Source organism: Phoenix dactylifera, chromosome 10 (genome assembly GCF_009389715.1).
Source record: "Phoenix dactylifera cultivar Barhee BC4 chromosome 10, palm_55x_up_171113_PBpolish2nd_filt_p, whole genome shotgun sequence".
Classification (NCBI taxonomy): Eukaryota; Viridiplantae; Streptophyta; class Magnoliopsida; order Arecales; family Arecaceae; genus Phoenix; species Phoenix dactylifera.
The window spans coordinates 8,119,041-8,137,351 of NC_052401.1; the positions used below are offsets into that span (position 1 = coordinate 8,119,041).

The window sequence follows — 18,311 nt, forward strand, 5'->3', positions numbered from 1 at the left end:
GCTAGATAGTTAGAAGTCAATTTATCTTTGATTTATGGACATTTGAAATTATGTAATAAATCAGTACATTGTAGCTGGATTTGATTGAATTCCATTAATCTTTGATTTTGGCATTTATTGGAATTATTGGAATTATTTGAATTGTTGTTTATCATAGGCCTTGCATGATCTTTAGGGCATTGCTCTAGGGATCATGCGGCCGGTCGCGTGCCGGACCCGGGTGATGGGTTTCGGGGGCGTGACAGATACAGTGCCACTAAATATCAACCCTCCCCAACCATCTCTCCGGGAGTCATATGTGTAAATCTGAATGTAGCCAGAAATCACTGCATTTAAAAAAACAAAAGTAATTTTCAATGGATAGGGGAGCAGAGCACTAAAACATCTGAGATTCTGACGGCTAACTTGTGCCAGACCAAGTTAATACACTGTGCCAACCCAATTTATCTATTAGGGACCCAACACCAGAATTGGACTCTAGGGGATGTCCTCAGAACCTAGGCATGCCTCAACAGATGAATATTTGCATATAGATTCCATATTACATAATAAGATTTCAGCGTGACAGATTATTACCAGGTGAAAAAATGCCTGTCTAACAAGATGATAACCTAACTATCAGCTTACTTGTACCTACAACTAAAACAGGCTGATCAAAATTACCACCCAAATATAAGAAGTCCTACTTCCAAGACACTGATATAGAAAATTAAGCATGAATCTGGGAACAAAAAATCTCGGGATACAGTAGCAGAATAGCTCCATTTCAAGGAGTTTTTAATAGAATAGGTTTGTAGACAATATTGTCTTACTAGAAACAACGGAAGTTACCAATTTACAGATCATTACAATTAAGGCATGGAGTGCAAGTGTCTATTGTCGTATAACACACAACATGCCCCGAGGACACAAGCAGAGGTAAATCAATTATCTGTCCTCAGGCAAGCCATCCTGGCATGTAATTACTCGCACTTGGGCCAGGCGCTGCAGCAATCGTTATTTGTTCTGGATGATACCTGCAGGAAAAATAACAAAGTGCCCTGATTAAAAATAAATAGATTAAGAGTGGCAGATAGATGTTTCTGACACCATGACTGGTCATCTAGGAAAGATTTCATTTTCATGAAGTAGTTTGCTAGAATATTTGGAAGAGGTAATCTGAACACTTGGGTTTGCATTTCGTGGACTGGAGCATGAAAGGACGAAAAAATCTTGAGCTTTTTCCTTTGCGGTAAGTGTAAAACCATGTTATTTTTAAATTAAAGCATTAATGGGGATTATCATATCTTAAAAGCATGCACTTGTACTGCCAGTTCATAATTCTTGTGATTGGAGACCAGATACCACAGCCATATATCTTGTACAAATCTAAAACTTTAAACCATCTCGTCGCATTGTCTAGGTCACCAGTTCATAATACATTCTTGGATCACAAGTTGCCAAATTCTTGTAGTAGCCTGAATATGTTATGGATTATGATGTGAAGCTCTTTGAGTTAGAACCACTACCCAACATTACAATGCAACGTTATATTTTTGCGGCATGAAGTAATTCCTGATATTAAGTGTTTGGAGTTAAAAGTGGTTTCCATTACTTTCCATCAACAGGTATGCAGTGATTATTGTTCTTCAGTAATGAATCGAATTTGTTTGCGTGATAGGCTTCCAAGGTATACTGGAGCACAGGCTACTGGATTCTCGATTTAAGTTGACAAAATGGTTTGCAAGACCAAGTGTCCTTTGAGTCTGAAAGAACAGAGCCACATTTTTGATTTGAAAAAGATGGTGGGCGAGGCATGTTAAGGGGAGCGGTTCAGCGATCAATAAGATTGGAACAGCCATGCAATGCTTTGAATACCCACGAAGGAGTTCCAAAACAGACAGCAGTCTCAAAGAAATAGAAGATCCAGCTGAGGCTGATATTATCATCCACCTTTTTCTGTGAGTAGGCCGTCATTTTTAGATCTCTTTTGGGGGGCATTTCCCATGCATTGGTAGCCAGAACCACATGCAACCTACCAATGGATCCCACCATATCGGCAAGTAAAGAGGTAGAGATCAGACCTTAAAGCATTGCTTTTCTTGGTCAAGGTGGCTGACATACTTCCAAATTCTTAACATGACCCTTTTAACAGGTTAGTTGGGGTGATTTTTATTCCAAAGGATAGAGCCATTTTCTCATGTATGGAGAAGAAAACTAAAAGAAGAACTGGCACTTGGAAGAAGGTACCGCGATATGGAGAGTTGGTTCGCACTCTATCGGTTGGTAGAATCCATCTCCCTGTGGTTGTGGCGGCTGCCGGCCATAGCCCACTGCATGAGCATTGGGATCCCCAAAACTTGCTTGCTGAGTAGCCTGGTTGCTTTCCTCCAGCTGCCACATCCATAAGAAAAATCTAATAATAAGCTTCCAAGTTTTACTAGTAAAACCAATCCATGTACCTAGAATATTCATATTAGAGCTCTCGGTACAACAGCCTCCTTACCCTTCGCTTTAGACTTTTGTTGGCCTCACAGAGCATTTGTTCCTGCAAGAAAGAACAATGGTAGTAGGAAGGAAATGGTGGAATGAAAAAAAGGTGCTTTTTAAAGCTGTTTGATTGCATTAACCATACCCTTCGTTGAAGATCTGCAAAGCTGATCGAGCATGTATTGGGTCTGTGAGAAGATAATTGGTCAGTATGAGTTGCTTAAGTAGCCCCGACAAGGTAAATATATCCTATATTATTTTACAGAAACTAGGAACTAGCTGACCTTCAATTATGAAAAATTATCCATATATGAAGCATTCACCAGCTTCACAAATGTGGTCGTTAAAATAAATGAGACATTATTTTTCATCATGGGAGTAGGAGGGGACTTCAACCGCGATACTAATGCAGTAACTTTTCTCAAGCCGAAAAAGCGTTTATATTAGAGAAAATTATGAACCTTTGACATTGTATGCTAAACATTCTGCGTGGGGAAAGAAATATATACAGTACCCTTGTTGATCTGATTTGCTTCAATGATGCATCTAGTTGCCGCTCAAGCTGCTCAAAGCTCCTTGCTGCTGAGTGGCCCCCAAGTCCTCACCAAGGAGATTTCTGGAGTTGCAGGGGTTTAAGAACACAAATAAGGATGCCATTATTGGTCTTCAAGTACTCAGGCTAATATAGATTTGCATTTAATTCTGCAGAGCATAGAAGAGACTGAAATCATCAATGAGGAAGAAATCCCACCTTGTGATCTCTGTAATGCTTCAACACGTGCTTTAAGTTCAAATACTCCTGCTGACTACTCTGCGCCATCAAAAAAAGTAGATTAGTCTTCCCCAGTGCACAAGGTTCACATAATCTGAAAAGTTGTATCACAAGGAAATTGCTAGTGATGATCTGTTTTGTATCCCTTATTTCCATTACAAGTGATAACGTTTAGAGTATTCAAATCTTCTTGTCACAGCATATAGTTCACCTACTAATATCCCCGTCGCAACCAATTTCAGCCAGGCCTTCCACCCGTCTTAGTTCTTAAAAGCTTACTAATACCTAAATGTTACAAATTGTTATCAACACTTGGCAGATTGCTAGAGTGCCTTCATGTGGTGTTAAAATGGACTTCATCACTGGATGTTTCAAGAAAGCCAGGAGAAGTGACTACATCTTTGTAGTCGTCCGCCAGTACACAGAAGTTGCACCCTTTAATGTCAAAAATCCTCTTGATGCCTAGATGACTTGAAGGGTGACAACCCGCCATGAATTTTCATATGCACTATATCCCCAAGTCTCACTTTACTAGTATATTTCTGGATTGAATTAGGACTATACTAGGTTTCATAATGCTCGCTTTTTATGTAGAATGGCCAAAAAAATGAGGTGATCAACCAGAGTTAGGAAATTTGCTATAAGCTTTTTCGGGTGAAAACCATTTCAACGGGGACTGAATTATACATTAGCTGAATTTGGCCCTTTTAGCAAGTCGTTAGGGATATCCATGGAAGCCTCTTGATCATTCTACGACACATTTGAACCATTTCTGAAAAAGGACAACTTTGCCTGGCCCATGGCAGAGTTCAAAGAAACATTTAAAAAAAGTTTCAGGTTGATTTACGCAGAGAGGAAATGTGTAAACTAACATAAGTCATGATAGGTCCTTCCATCGCCAACCTAGTTATGATACATTTAGTAGTCAGCATATGTCAAATTGACAATATATATTAACCTATGATGAGTTAGAATATGTTTATTGCATCTTGTGTGCGTGTTTTTTGAGATCTAGAATGGTTTCCATTCAAGCTTAAGGGAAGCCAAACCTGAATCAACTCAAGCAACATATTCTTACCTATAAAATTTAGTCTAAAAACATTTTCTCAAATAATTTAGTCTAACCCATCACGGTTAAGGCCAAGCCCACAACGCTCTGGCCGTCTCTAAAACCCCACTTCCAACGATATTAGTAATTGCTAGATATATGATGTGATGTAGATTACATCCAAAAGAAGTTACAAGAACATATAAAAAAAAAAAGGTTTTCCTTGAACCGAATGTTATGTGGCCACATTAGCATCAAAGCATCCAGGTGTCCGGAAAAAAATTGACAAACAAAATTTAGGAAATTAAATATAAGAATACACACCAGTTGCAAGTAGATTATGTGTAAATATGTATGCTTGTACATGTTTAATGAACAATCAGTTGGATCTATTGAAGTGTTTTTAATAACAAAGATTGAAACATAATTTAATGCTATGTTAGAGTTCATACTTTTATGTAAGAAGTGCCACAACTTGATATGTAATATTTGGACACTACTGCTATTCGAATAGTAAAAGATGAAGCGTACTAGTTTTCAATACATCAGAAAAACCCAAAATAGTCTTTGTCTAATTCTACTCCTGAGTAATAATATAATAAATTTGCTAATTTCTTTCTATTAAAAAGATCTAGATGATAGTTAAAAAGATATATAAAGAAAAGGTTCTGAAACTATGGGCTAGTTAGATTACTAGGGGGTGCAACTTTATTAGGACTCAACCAATTTAAACATGCCCCTCCAACCCATTCATTGCATGGGGTTAGAGTGAAATTTTATAATTCGGATTGGATTTGGGAATAAATATCCCAACTCGATCTCAAGTAGCTAGGTTAGGGTTCGCAGTAAACCAATCCAATTATTTATAGATAAAAAATATATTTTATATAGATCATTTATATATTTATATATTTATATTTGGAGTCATGTTAATTATTTGTAAGTATATCATTGAAATTGATGACAGTTGATATCTCAATTCAATAGATATTTAATCTAACAAAAAAATCTAAAACATTTTCTATCTTAAAATATCTATTCAAGCCAAATCTAACCCAATTAAGATGGTACAAACTAAACCCATCTAAGCTAATCTAATCGGAATTTAGCTTGAGATTGGATTAGGTTGGTTAAAGGCTAGAGATATCCTAACCCAAGATCGGGTTGGATAAGTTAGAGTTGTTTTCAACCCATCAACCCACTCGAGTTGTAGCCATTTAGACTATGAAACATAATGAAGCATCACCAAGAATAAAGTCTTATATTTGATATAACATTTTATCCATAATTCATTTGCTTTCTTGTGACTGAATGAGCAATTTTGTTACTCCAATAAGCCACATTAAATACTACTGTTGGCCTTTGGGCGCATATAATAGCTAGCTCATTAGTCTATACAAACTTTCACTAACTTTGCCCACTCGGTGGTCTTAAATAATAATTAAGGGTTATTGAGATAAGATAATATAAAAAATAATGGCATTTTTTCATCATTTTCTATTATTTAACAATGATCAATATCTTTTAATTGTACCTTCATTTGAATAAATATTATTTTTTAAATTCATTTTTTACCTAAAATTTCTCCAAAAATGATTATTTAGTCCAAAAAATAATACTTTATCTAATGAAAGTGAATTCTATATTTTCTCAATATTATCCATTATTTCCCATTACAACACCATTGTAAACATTCATTACCAATGATTATTTTAATATTGCTTTTTAAGAAAAATAAAAATTCATTATAATGGTCAATAATGTTTTCAATAATTATTTTGATGGGGTCCATTGTAATAGGATGAAATATTATTAAAACCTTTTGCCATATAAGCGTCCATCTCTAGTCTTTAAAATGTATAATATATCCATGCATTATTATGACAGTGGAGCATGAGGAAAAGGTAGCCAAAATTAAAAAAATCATATATATTTTTTTAAAAAAAAAAGAAAAATACAAAAATACGTGAAAAACTAATGATAATTGGATATCTATTGTCTAAAAGGATGCTCGTTATCCAAATAGAAGGGCTTACTGGATATCTTGAATATTTCTTTCTTAACTCAATAATAGACTTGCATGAAAAAATTTATCTCTATATATAGAGAATTAGGATCTTTGTACAAAATATAGCTTATGACTTATCTCATATCTCTCTCACCAAATAATTATATTTTCTCTACTCGATAAAGAGAACAAGAAAGGTTATATATGTTTTCTAAAGCATATCCAACCATCTAGAAGCTCTTCAAATTCTATAACTTCTTCATAGTATCCCCCTCTTACTCAAAATTTCTTTTATCTTTGAACAATATTTTAGTATCATTCAGACGATCCTAAATCAACTCTATAACAAGTAAATTGCATTTTCTTACCATTCCTACTTCATTAGAAAATATATACACAATCAAAATAACATAAATAATTTACCTTTTCTAAAAGTTCATCCCACGACACTTCTAAGATTTTTTCAAATATATTGATCTTCCTCTACATCATTCTGTTTCTTTGTATTCTTTCCCAAAAACTAAATCTTTTCACCTTATATGATTTTTTTTTTCTAATATTTATAGATTCTTAGAATGTCATCATCTTAGATTTGCTCAATCATGCATTTTAGAGAAGGTAGCTTCAACTTTTATAAGATTTCTCTAAGAAAAAATTCTTGCAGCTGTAACAAAATAAAAGTTTTCTATTATTCCACAACAACGAGTTGGTGCATAATTTTTATTTCTTCTAAGAAAATATTTGTCCTTTTAATTTTCTTTCTAGAACATTAAAATTTGAGTGTAGAAAATGTTACTTTAACTTGGGACTTCCACCCAATTTTTATTTCTTGGATTTTGAAATATTAGTAACAAAGATTAAGCTCAAGTCTACCCTCATAATTGACTTATCAAACTCCTTCTTTAAATCTTTATGTTTAAGCTCCAAAGAATCTTGATAGACAAAGATGAAAATAGGCATTAGATCCAAGTAAAAGGATAGCAAACCATAATCATCAAGCTCTATCCTAATTACTTGGATCAGCCTTATGAATACTCATTGGAGCATTTTATTCAAGAATATCTTGATAGCTATTTCAAAATTTCTCCATGTCCTTACAACTTTCATTGATGATATCTTAAGTTTTATCCTACTTTCTAAATCCTTCAACAAAAATTAAATTACATCTCTTTCTTTATGTGTCTTGGCACTTTTCTTCTATATATCCTAAAAAGTCCAATCTCCGTAAGTTGTACATTTCATCTGAGGAAACCCTTACCTTCATCCTTAAATAAATGTAACTCTTACAATTATTCTAATGCACTCTTCTTCCTACTCTTATCACACTCCATCTCAATAATTTTTATTTCTTCTATATTCAACTCGTTCTTTTACATACCATTTATATCCAATATATTTAAAATATAATGCTATAGGATATATGGTCATGTCTATAAATATTTTCTTTCATAACATATAATGTATAGGATATAATGTTCTATATTTTCATCTCAATTTATTTTCTATGAATATATAATTTTATATTTTTATTTTCTTTCTATATATATTTATATTTCTCTAAATATTTTTTTTAAATTCCGAAGTATGAGTCAACATATATGATTCAAAATGTATATGTACACTTTATCCAACTAGCAACAATTCTATTATACATATCTTCATTTATAATCTCATCCATGAATTTTGAATGGAATATTACTTTATTTATTTTTTACTAAAATTATTTTTTATGTATTTTATTTGTAAAGCTGATTTTGTAAGCCCTTATCCTCCATATTTTTACTGCACAAGAATTTATATATTTATTTATCAATCAATAAATATTACATCATCTAGAATGATCATAGAGTGTGCTATAATTTTATCAATATTAATGCTAACTTCAACTATAAGTCGGGAAAACTTGAATAGTAAAAATATGACAGACCTAAGTAACTGAATTTGGATAACCTAAGAAATAAGACAGTAGATATGAAAAAGAAAAGAATGAAAGACAGACCAAAAAAGTAATTATTATGAAAACTAAAATTAAGAATATTGATCACTTTGGAAATATAATTTTTTAATTCATCTATGAAGATCATGGAAGAAAATGTAAATAAAAAAAGGATGGCAGCCAAAGACTACAAAAAGAATAATATGCTGATACAGACTTCAATCTTTTCTTAATAACTCATAGTATAGCCATAACGTTTAGACCTTATTCCAATATGGGGAACTAGTAATATACAGTTGCATCATGAATGATTCATATTAAGGGGTATAAATTGGAATAAAGTTCAATAAAAGGAGTAAAAATTTAAGAACCTAATCTTTTTTTAATAAAAAACTCTACATAACATTACTAGTATTATCATGCACTTATTCTATCATTCAACTCAATTATTTGTTATATTTAAATTACCTGCCATATGTTGACCTCAAGCTTCAATTTTTATTGAATAATTGCCTCAATATAAGCTTTAAACCTTGTTCCAATATGTAAGACTATTAGTATACAATTCATCATGAATAATTTCATATTAAGGGCTATGAACTTGAAATTAAAAAAATCCTAAAGTCGTGTGAATTGATCTTCTTTATAATCAATTACTCCCTTACATTGTAATTTCTAAAATAATGGTAAGCTTATTTTTTAAATAATTCAAGAATTAAATGTCCAAATAATATACATATTTTAGAAAGTTGCCTTCTTCATTAATTTGAATGTCTATTGATGGCAAACTAATAAAAGATAATTTTTACATGAAAATAAAAATTCAATGTTCTGCCTAGCAAATCTTGGTTAAGATATTTGAAGTATTCTCCAAAGGAATACCTTCCACTTGGAATTTCTCAATAATTTGAAAACCTAGTAGAACTTTATATATCAAAAGAAATTCAATTTTTAAATTCAAGCATATTACTTCAGCTTTAGAACATGTCTCTGCAAATTGATTTTTTATCTTGCATTCAATTTTAAGTATATTTGATAATGATAAAACATAACACAAAGAGTTAAATATTATGTAGAATCCACACCCAAGATAAAACTTTAAATAGTTCCAATTGTTATCATTTTAAATTTTTTTTTCAAATTACTTATTTATGTACTTATTATCAAGTTTTGAGCTATGCTGTCTAAGAAAAAAAAAAAGAAAAATATATTTATATGTACATTAAAGGTAAATATATTCAAAAAAAAAAATTAAAGATACCAATAGACCATACTTACCAATTAACCAGTTTGCTTGAATGGCCTTAAGGAGAAAATAAACATAGAAAAAAAGATGGAATCTCACTACAAATAGAAATTGAACTAACAAAAATTTCAATTTAAATTAAGCTGAAAAAGAAAGATAGTTTTTATCCCATTTACCTGAGTTTCCCTTGACACAATATTAGTCCTCTGGTGCACCATAGTTGCATTTTTGGTACCTTTCAAGTGTCTTCAACATACTATATTCAAAAGATAAGCATTCATTAGACCAAATATTAATAAAAATTAGATGGAGATATAATTAAAAATAAAATTCTCTATTAGAATGTATAAAGAAAATTTCTGGATAATATAATTACAAAGCCATCAAACATCTTTTAAGTAAATACATTCTCTTTTGTACCTCTAATTGTATTAATATCATCAAGATAAAAAGATTAGTTTATTCTAAAAGCATTACATGATATCACCTCATAATGAGAATTACCAAAAGTAATTATATCTACTGAGGTATCATAGAAAGCCCAATTAATAAAAAGTAGATACATGTCATTTAGGTGACAATGTATGTTATCTCTTTAGGACTATGTTTCACTGTATAACTGAAATAATAGAAAATAAGTGCACAAATACTTTCTAAAAATATACTTTCTTCAAAAAGTAGAACTACTCATGTATCAATATTAACACAAATTCAAGCTAAATAAACAATAATTTTAACATTTCTTTAAAGTATCTATATTGTCATAACAATAATAAATATTTACATTAAATACAATGAATAAGATAATTTAGTGACTTTGTTAGTTAAGTGAGCAATACTTCATCAAGGATCTCCCAACTTTCCATTGCATGAAGTGTTATGACTTTGTTAGTCTTATCATCATTATAAGAATCTTAAGTTATTTGTACCACAAATTTATTTGTCCTAGGTTTGTAGATACTGCTTCAATAAAGATAATAGTTAAACAAAATATTTATCCACTTCATATGGCCAAAAAACCATACTTTCATTGATTTGTGGGGAGTCTTTCATTGTTATGTATGATTCTTTGTCTCAACTTGTAGTATATGATGGAGGAGGAGATAAGGAAACAAAATTCAAAATATCCAATTAATGATAGTTTTACATTGTTAAATATTTTTTATGAGGACATACTAACTTGGTACTAACTTGGAGACTTTCTATATTATTCTCCTCTTAAAAAATGAAGGTATAGTATACCTGAAAATAGTTAAGCATCATCCAAATTTGACTTTCTAGTTTTCTCACTGTTAACCATGATGCCATAAAAAGAGAATTCACAAAGAAATCATACTTGTTGAAAAGAAGATAGACAATGTCTATAGATAATTTATTGAGTTCATGAATTAAGATGAAGATGAGGCTTTCACTTGGACTCTTATGCCAACTCCAAGAGGCCTTACAAATTCAGACAATTGATTTTCTCTAAATATATCACAATTAACTTTGAAAATAGGGTTAACTACTTTTTCACTTCTATAAAACCATCAATGCATTCGATACAACAAATTCCAGAGAAGGATAATGATCTTTCTTATTTGTATAGGATCTTTCTTTGAGTGTAATAATCATTCTCTTTGCAAATTGCAATATTGGCCTTTAAATACCTTAGATTTTGCATATTTTCAATCTTTCAGACAAAAAAATGCTTAATTTTCCCCACCTACATTATTATAAAAAAAAAGTTCTTCACTAGAAAGCACAATTTTGGATTTTCCATTGTTCAATTGTTTGCCTTCAAGCATACCAATTGTTTGCCTCTATTATTTTCCAATGTTCATAAACCTTGGGCTTTCTCTTAAAAATCCACTCAAGCATACCAATTGTAGACAATGGAGGTGAAGATAAGTTGAAAGAAAACTCAAAAGTTCTTACTTTATTATTATAGTTATGTCTTCTTACATTGTCAAATATATAAATATAGTGACTTAGTGGACTTTGCTAACCAATCCTAGTCTCTGTAAGTGAAACTATAACAATTTTTTTAGAAGGTTAAAGATGACTCTCTAGCTTCTTTTCCTTCTGCAGAAAAGACTCCATATAGCTGCTATATATAATAAGACCAAGAATACAACTCTGCATTTGGCAAAATATTGGACTTACCATTTGAGTTTTTCTGACTCCATTGCCTTGCCATGCAAATTCTCATTATTATATATGGTTTTAAGAAATTGGAATGATGTCTGTGTGTTAAAGTTTTATTTCATTCCAAAAGTATAACATATGGCATAAAAGACCTAGAAAGTATTTATTATGAGGTTAGGGGAAAATGGATGAGGAAAATGAACACTTTGTACATCTAAAACAAAAATTGTTGTGTTTGCATTCCAACATTGAATAGAAAATGTGGATTCTTGACTAACCATTTCAAATAATCTGACAAGAAATTGTCAAACTAATCCGAGCATAGTTGAGAGTTTTACAAATGAGGAAGTTCAATAGCAGGTCCTGGGCTGATCAAGAACTATTCCTTCAATTGTTTTTCCTCCTCTTTCAACACTTTCAATTTACCATTTCTCCCAATGTCCTTCCTCATATGTTCTAATTAAGTACATGCTTACCCAAATAATTAGTTGCTAGTTTTGGTTGACAAATTTTCATACCTCTTAAATTTATGAATGCATCTGATTTTGAGTAGCTATGTACTCCTTCGGGGTCGCTAACCCACCAAGAACAAAATTTTCGTGTTAATTGTCACTTCATTGATCCTCCACTAAAGATAAAACAATACAAAAAGTTGGCAGCTATCCATCATCCATGAAATGAATAGGATATTGTCCAAAACCTAAGGCTCCACACTCCACAGTCGTTATAAAATTGGAAGCCAAGCTTGCTTCTAACTCATACTAATCACCATCACATGCTAAAGTCACAATTTGTGCCAATAGGTTCTATATCTGAGTGACCTTCACAAGTCTTTGATAGTGGCATATATTACATCTTGGCTCTCCTGAAGTGCTTGTTCAATGCCAACTAATCTATTATTTATTTGGCCCACCATGAAGAACATTGGAGCTCTAGATCTCTACGAAATAACATCACAATACAAAATTAATGCAGGTGCAGCATCAACCTCTATAAAACTAAAATGATGGAAAACAAGACAAAAAAGAGTGAAAAGATCAAATAAGATGCAAGTATAATGATTCCAATTCAAGCTAAATACTTCTATATATGCATATGTAAAAAAGAAATTTCTAGAGAAATTATGAAAAATGAGTTAAAGGCATTGTTTCACTAAGATTTGCCAGACACTCAAGTGTGGAAGGCCTATCACTTGAAAGAAACACTTCCATAACAAGCACATTGTGAACATCTAGTGAAAAGAATTACACTATGAGCTCTTTGCTTGGCATCATATAACATAATTGAATCTAAATCTGTAACTTAAAATATAAGATAAACAAGCTCATGAAGTTCAGGATATAGACAATAGGTGGGGGAAAGTTCAGGATAAAGCACAAAATCTAATGCATAAAACATTAGATTCCTCAAAAAAAAGCATGAAACATTAGACATTAGAAGGAGATCTCCATCAAACATCTTCTAGTATAAGGTACCACATAAAAATTCCTTGAAGTTTACCATCTACCCATATAAAATTATGACATCAAACTCCAATATCAAAGCTATTAACTTGAGAGTTACAAGAAAATATGCATATATTAACCTGCCTTTTGCCAATACTTCTCTCCTATATGAATTTTTGTGAATAACAATCTCCTTGAAGTTCACTTTTCATTCTTAGAAAACCATCAATATGTTGTACCTTAATTTCTTGCTAATCATGAAGAACCATTGGCAAGGAAGTGGGAAGAAAAAACGATGAGTAGAACGGCCAACAATGGTATTACATAAAAAGAAGTTGATCAGAAGGATAGTCATGAGATCTAAAATGAAAAGTGACTTGGAGGTCAGAGTATCTTTTGAAGAATAGAAAGAGGAAGAAGAACAAGAATTGCAGAATCTAGCTTTCCAGGAAAAAAATGGAAGGGCAAACAGAAGAAACAATCTGAAAATCATCTTTTGAGCATGACTTCCTCCTTTTTTTCCAATTTGGGAATTGTTACATATGAAATCTTACATTCAAAATAATTTCACCAGATGATAATTCTTAAATCCAACATTGCTGATGAAAATCTTATATATATGTTAAATTACTGATGGATTTGAAAATCTGAGACTCTAAAAACTCATTAGAGCAAAATCAGAATCACATCATAAAGCTTCAATGTAATTTATTGCGCAACAAGCACCAGAAATGACATGGAAAACTAGAGAAATACTAGGAATTAGAGCCTAAGTAATGGTCAACTCAGAAAGTCTCGAGTATGGAAACGACCATACAGAGATTATAGATCACAAGCTTCAAACGTATGGTTATTACCATGTACATATGTAATCCACATACAAAAACCCACACAACCTTAGGACCAGAAAATAACTGAAGAATACGTGGAAGACTTGAAAACGAACCAACCTTTTTTCACAAAAGACATGACTGATGATATCTCGACCTAGGTTTCATGTTCTCATAACTAGATAAGACCCTTTCTTTTAGTTTTTTTCCTTTTTTTTTTTTTTACCTCGAAGAAAGCTTAAAGATTATCAGAAAAAAAAAGAAAGCGTAAACCGTTTTGCACTACATAAATTTCACAAGCTGAAATATGACACAGCAAGCAAACTATAAAACTTTCCAAAAGATTCACGACGAAGATCTGAGGAGAGAAAAACCTAGAATTTATGAGCAGACGTCGAGAGCTAGCGTGTTATTCGTCACAACTGCCCAAAAGACTACACAAATCCTAGCTTAATGAAGGAAAAAACTACCGAAACCCATCTAAGAGTGAAAGAAAGAGATTAAAGGAAATTAAACAAAGAACACAACGGATCTGAGAAGAAACTAGAAACCCTAACCCATAAAGCCAGAGCTGGTGCAACCAAAACACCATCTTTCCACAGATCTGATCCTTCTCTAACTCATTACAAACCCTAGATGGCTCCGATCATCAGTTGAAGAAGAAAAATATAATTAAAAACCAGAAAGTTCCGATTTTTATAGATCACCAGTTTCTTTTTTTTAGTAGATCTGACTTCCTTTTTATTGTTCACCAAAATGGAAACCTAGCACAAGAACCGCAACAAGAGCATCCCCTCTCCCTGAGATCTAAAACCGAAAGTAGATCAAAACCAAGAAAGATAACAAAACATCCAGACAAGAAAAAAAGCATAAGAAAGAAGCTTTTTCCTCGCTCTTTTTTCACCGAGTTCGCGTTCTCTGCCCACTACCTGGAGCTGCTGCAGAACTCATAGAGCTTCCCGCGGTTGGAGAAGATGATCAGGGCGACCTCGGCGTCGCAGAGCACGGAGAGCTCGTAGGCTTTCTTGGGAGTCCGTTCCGCCGCTTCGCGAAGGTCACCTGGCGATTGATCTTGTTCTCGATCCTCTTCAGCTCCACCCTCCCCCTCCCCATCTTCTCTTCTCTCACCTCTCTCTCTCCTGTCCTCCTCTCTCTCAAAGGACGATGGAAGACGCTAAGAAAGCTGGGGAAAAGCTTCTGGTTGGGAGAAGAGAAGAAAGAGACTTCCTTTGCTATTTATAGAACGAGAGATGAAAAGAGTGCTTAGCTTGTGTTATTTTATTCTATATCATTTTTATTTTAACGCGGGGTATCTTTTGGTCCCTCGTCGGCTTCGCGTTCTCGCAATTGGGGTTAAATAGGCTAGGAAAGCTACACTACCCAAAATATTTAACAAAACGATCTATCTGTCACGTGGCTTCCTTTTGGCCGACAGAATATGTGAACTTAACTTATCAGGTAATCCCACGTCAGATGCGTTGCGTTCTGGGAATTGAGCTGGGGACTTGTATGAGCCTTTGGATGGGAGAGGGAAAAAATCTTTTAGAGTCGAGGGATATCTAACCGGGTAGCGAGGAAATGGAGGGATGAATAGTGGACACGTGTCGAGGTGCGGATGGGGCACCGAGGGTGATGCCTGCTACTGGTTCGGACAGGCTTGCGACTTAACCTCGAAGGCCTGGCCAACTGGCAAGCTAGGAGAAGCTTCTTGGGGTGCTAGTTGGATTAAGACATGGTTTTGATTAGAATAGTTGTAAAATTATAAAAATTGAATATGAAGAATACTTAAGTAACAGAATATAATATATATATATAAAGTCACAAGCATGAGTGTAACTCCACTACTTGTCCTGTTATTTGTAAACGTTTTCGTTAGGCTAAGAGTTCAAATCTATTTAAATCTAATCAAAAACATCACGATCGGTCCGTAGTTAGCCTAATGGATTCTTGCTGCAGTGTTCTCTAGTCTACATAGATTATGGACCAGATCCGCTCTAATACAATTGTCACAATCTAGGACCTCACCCAAAAGGCTAGTTGGAAGGTATTATTGAATTTCTTGATCCTATATAAGTGCCGAAGATCTATCTAGCGAATAATCAATATAAGACTAAACATACGCCCGCACGAGTCCTCACACTTATTACATAGGGTGGAGCATACAAAGGTCAGCCATTTGGATTTGTTATAACCAAAAGATTAAAGAAATATAAGAACGATCAACGTGTCAAGACATGTGTCGATTGATCCGAGCAATTAGATGGAAGGATTGATATTTTCCAAATAGTTTGCCCATGGTTGAAATCTATGTCTTGAGCATTAGATTACATATAAATCACATAAAGTATATAAAATTCCAAAAATGTTCTTTGATTGTCAAGAAGCGATTACTATTTCTACTGAACAAGATACATGTTGTCATAAATTGACGTATCAAGGAATGTTTGGACAACAAAGTAGGCACGATCAAGAGAGTAGTTGAAATTATATGCTTTACCTAACTTATGATTGCTTTAGGCTAAAAATGAAGGTTTGACATCAGTTATCAAACTTGCATATGGTTAGATGGAATTGACTAAGCTGCGCATATAAAATTTGTTTTTATTGACCAAGTCCTAGTTAGGCAGAAATTATGGCAGATATAGATGAAGTTAGAATTTGGTTGGAAAACAAACTCTAATATGGCTGATTATAAGTAACAACATAAAAAGACCCAATTTGAATGGGGCGTGATTTAACTAGAATTATTCCAAGGGACAATACAAACTTCAAAATGGTCAACTAAAAGAAATTTCATCATCGTAACCTAATTTACCTCTATCGCCACCCTTACGCATCCAATCTACCTACTAATGGCATAAAAGAACAATATTCCTCTTGAATGACAAGTGGATAATGTCGTATTAAACATTTGCACATGTACATAAATAAAAAAAATTTTCATGATCATGCACCATGCAATTGCCTCATTGATATAAGGGTGCCGCATTTTCTAATGTCGTGTTTGCACATTATAGGATACTATTTTGTGCATGCAAATTGTGTAAGTATATCACAACTCACACAAATGTTGACCTCAATAGGGCAATGCAAGTGGCAGATCTTAACTTGCATAAAAATTTTAATTTGCATGAGAAGGAAATGCCCATTGTTTAAGAATGCATAGAACTAGTGATGGAATCAACAGAGGCCTTGGTCACATGTAGGGGCTTGGTTATATATGTGGTTCAAGTGACTAATATATGATTAATTGGTAGCTTATTCTAAATCATGTCTTATTTAGCTTAATTGGTTTCCATAAAATAATACATTTTGGATTCCCAATCCCCTCATATCACGATCTTCAAAGAGGGGGAGTACGAGGAAGAAATGGGTCTAACAAGGACAAATAGCCCAAAGAAGAGCAAGGTAACTAGAATTAGATTTTTTGAAAGCATTATACTTATGAAACTTTATTTTTGATTGGTTAATTTTAGGAACCATGCACTTATAATAAAGACACGTACCAACCTCCATCAATAGTCAAAAGTAATAGCACTTTTTATCTTCGACCAAAAATGAACCCTTTAAAGTTGGAGAGATGGTCTTTCATTTGACATTATGTGGTGGGTAGGGCCATATGTCTATCTATAGTGTTGTAACTATTTTATGTAAAATTAAAATAAAGAAATTGAGATTGCCTTCTGGATTGACTTCCATTTTATGTTTAGTCTTGGTTACCTCTTACTTTTTTCTAATAGAAATTTGATTATATTTTTATCTATATCCTCAGTTTCGACTTTCAAAGACTTTTTTACATGAGTCTACAACATGTCTAGTTGTACATAAAAATAAAACTAAACATAAAATGGGTAATTAGAAAGTACTATTCATCAAATCAAGGGATTAGTTTAGTCTTTGGATGAGCTACTCAAGATTAAGGCTACCAGCTAGTGAGTTACATTGCTATTATATTTTTAATCGGTAGTAGCATAATTAGGTAAATTGAAACAAAATTTAAATGAATTTCATCCGAACAGCACCATGAAAACAACAAAGACACTAAAACCTACGAGACAAAGAATATAGAAGCTCAAGCAACAATGGTATATTTTCTCTTTTTTTAATTGAAAAAAGGAGCTCTCAAAGAGTCTTTGTATGATGACTTTAGCATTCATTTGGATAACATAAATTCCTCATCTAGAAACAATATATAATAACAATATTAAATATTGGTGGCTGTAACATCTCTTGATAAGATCAAATAAATACTGGGTGGACCAAAATTAAACTATATCACTGTCTCTTTATCTAGAAAACAAATTATGTGTGATCTCATATTTTTTAAAGTATTCACCATTATATAGTTTAGTCTAGTCTTAAGGATAAGTATCTGCCATCTTCATGAGGCATATTAGATGCATATAAATCCATGAGGCCCACACATAATT

At 32.9% G+C, this 18,311-nt stretch overlaps 1 pseudogene; it reads right to left on the reverse strand.

Moving 5' to 3' along the window:
• Positions 1-673: 673 nt before the first annotated feature.
• Positions 674-15,106, reverse strand: LOC103715862 (annotated as a pseudogene).
• Between the last annotated feature and the right edge of the window lie 3,205 nt (positions 15,107-18,311).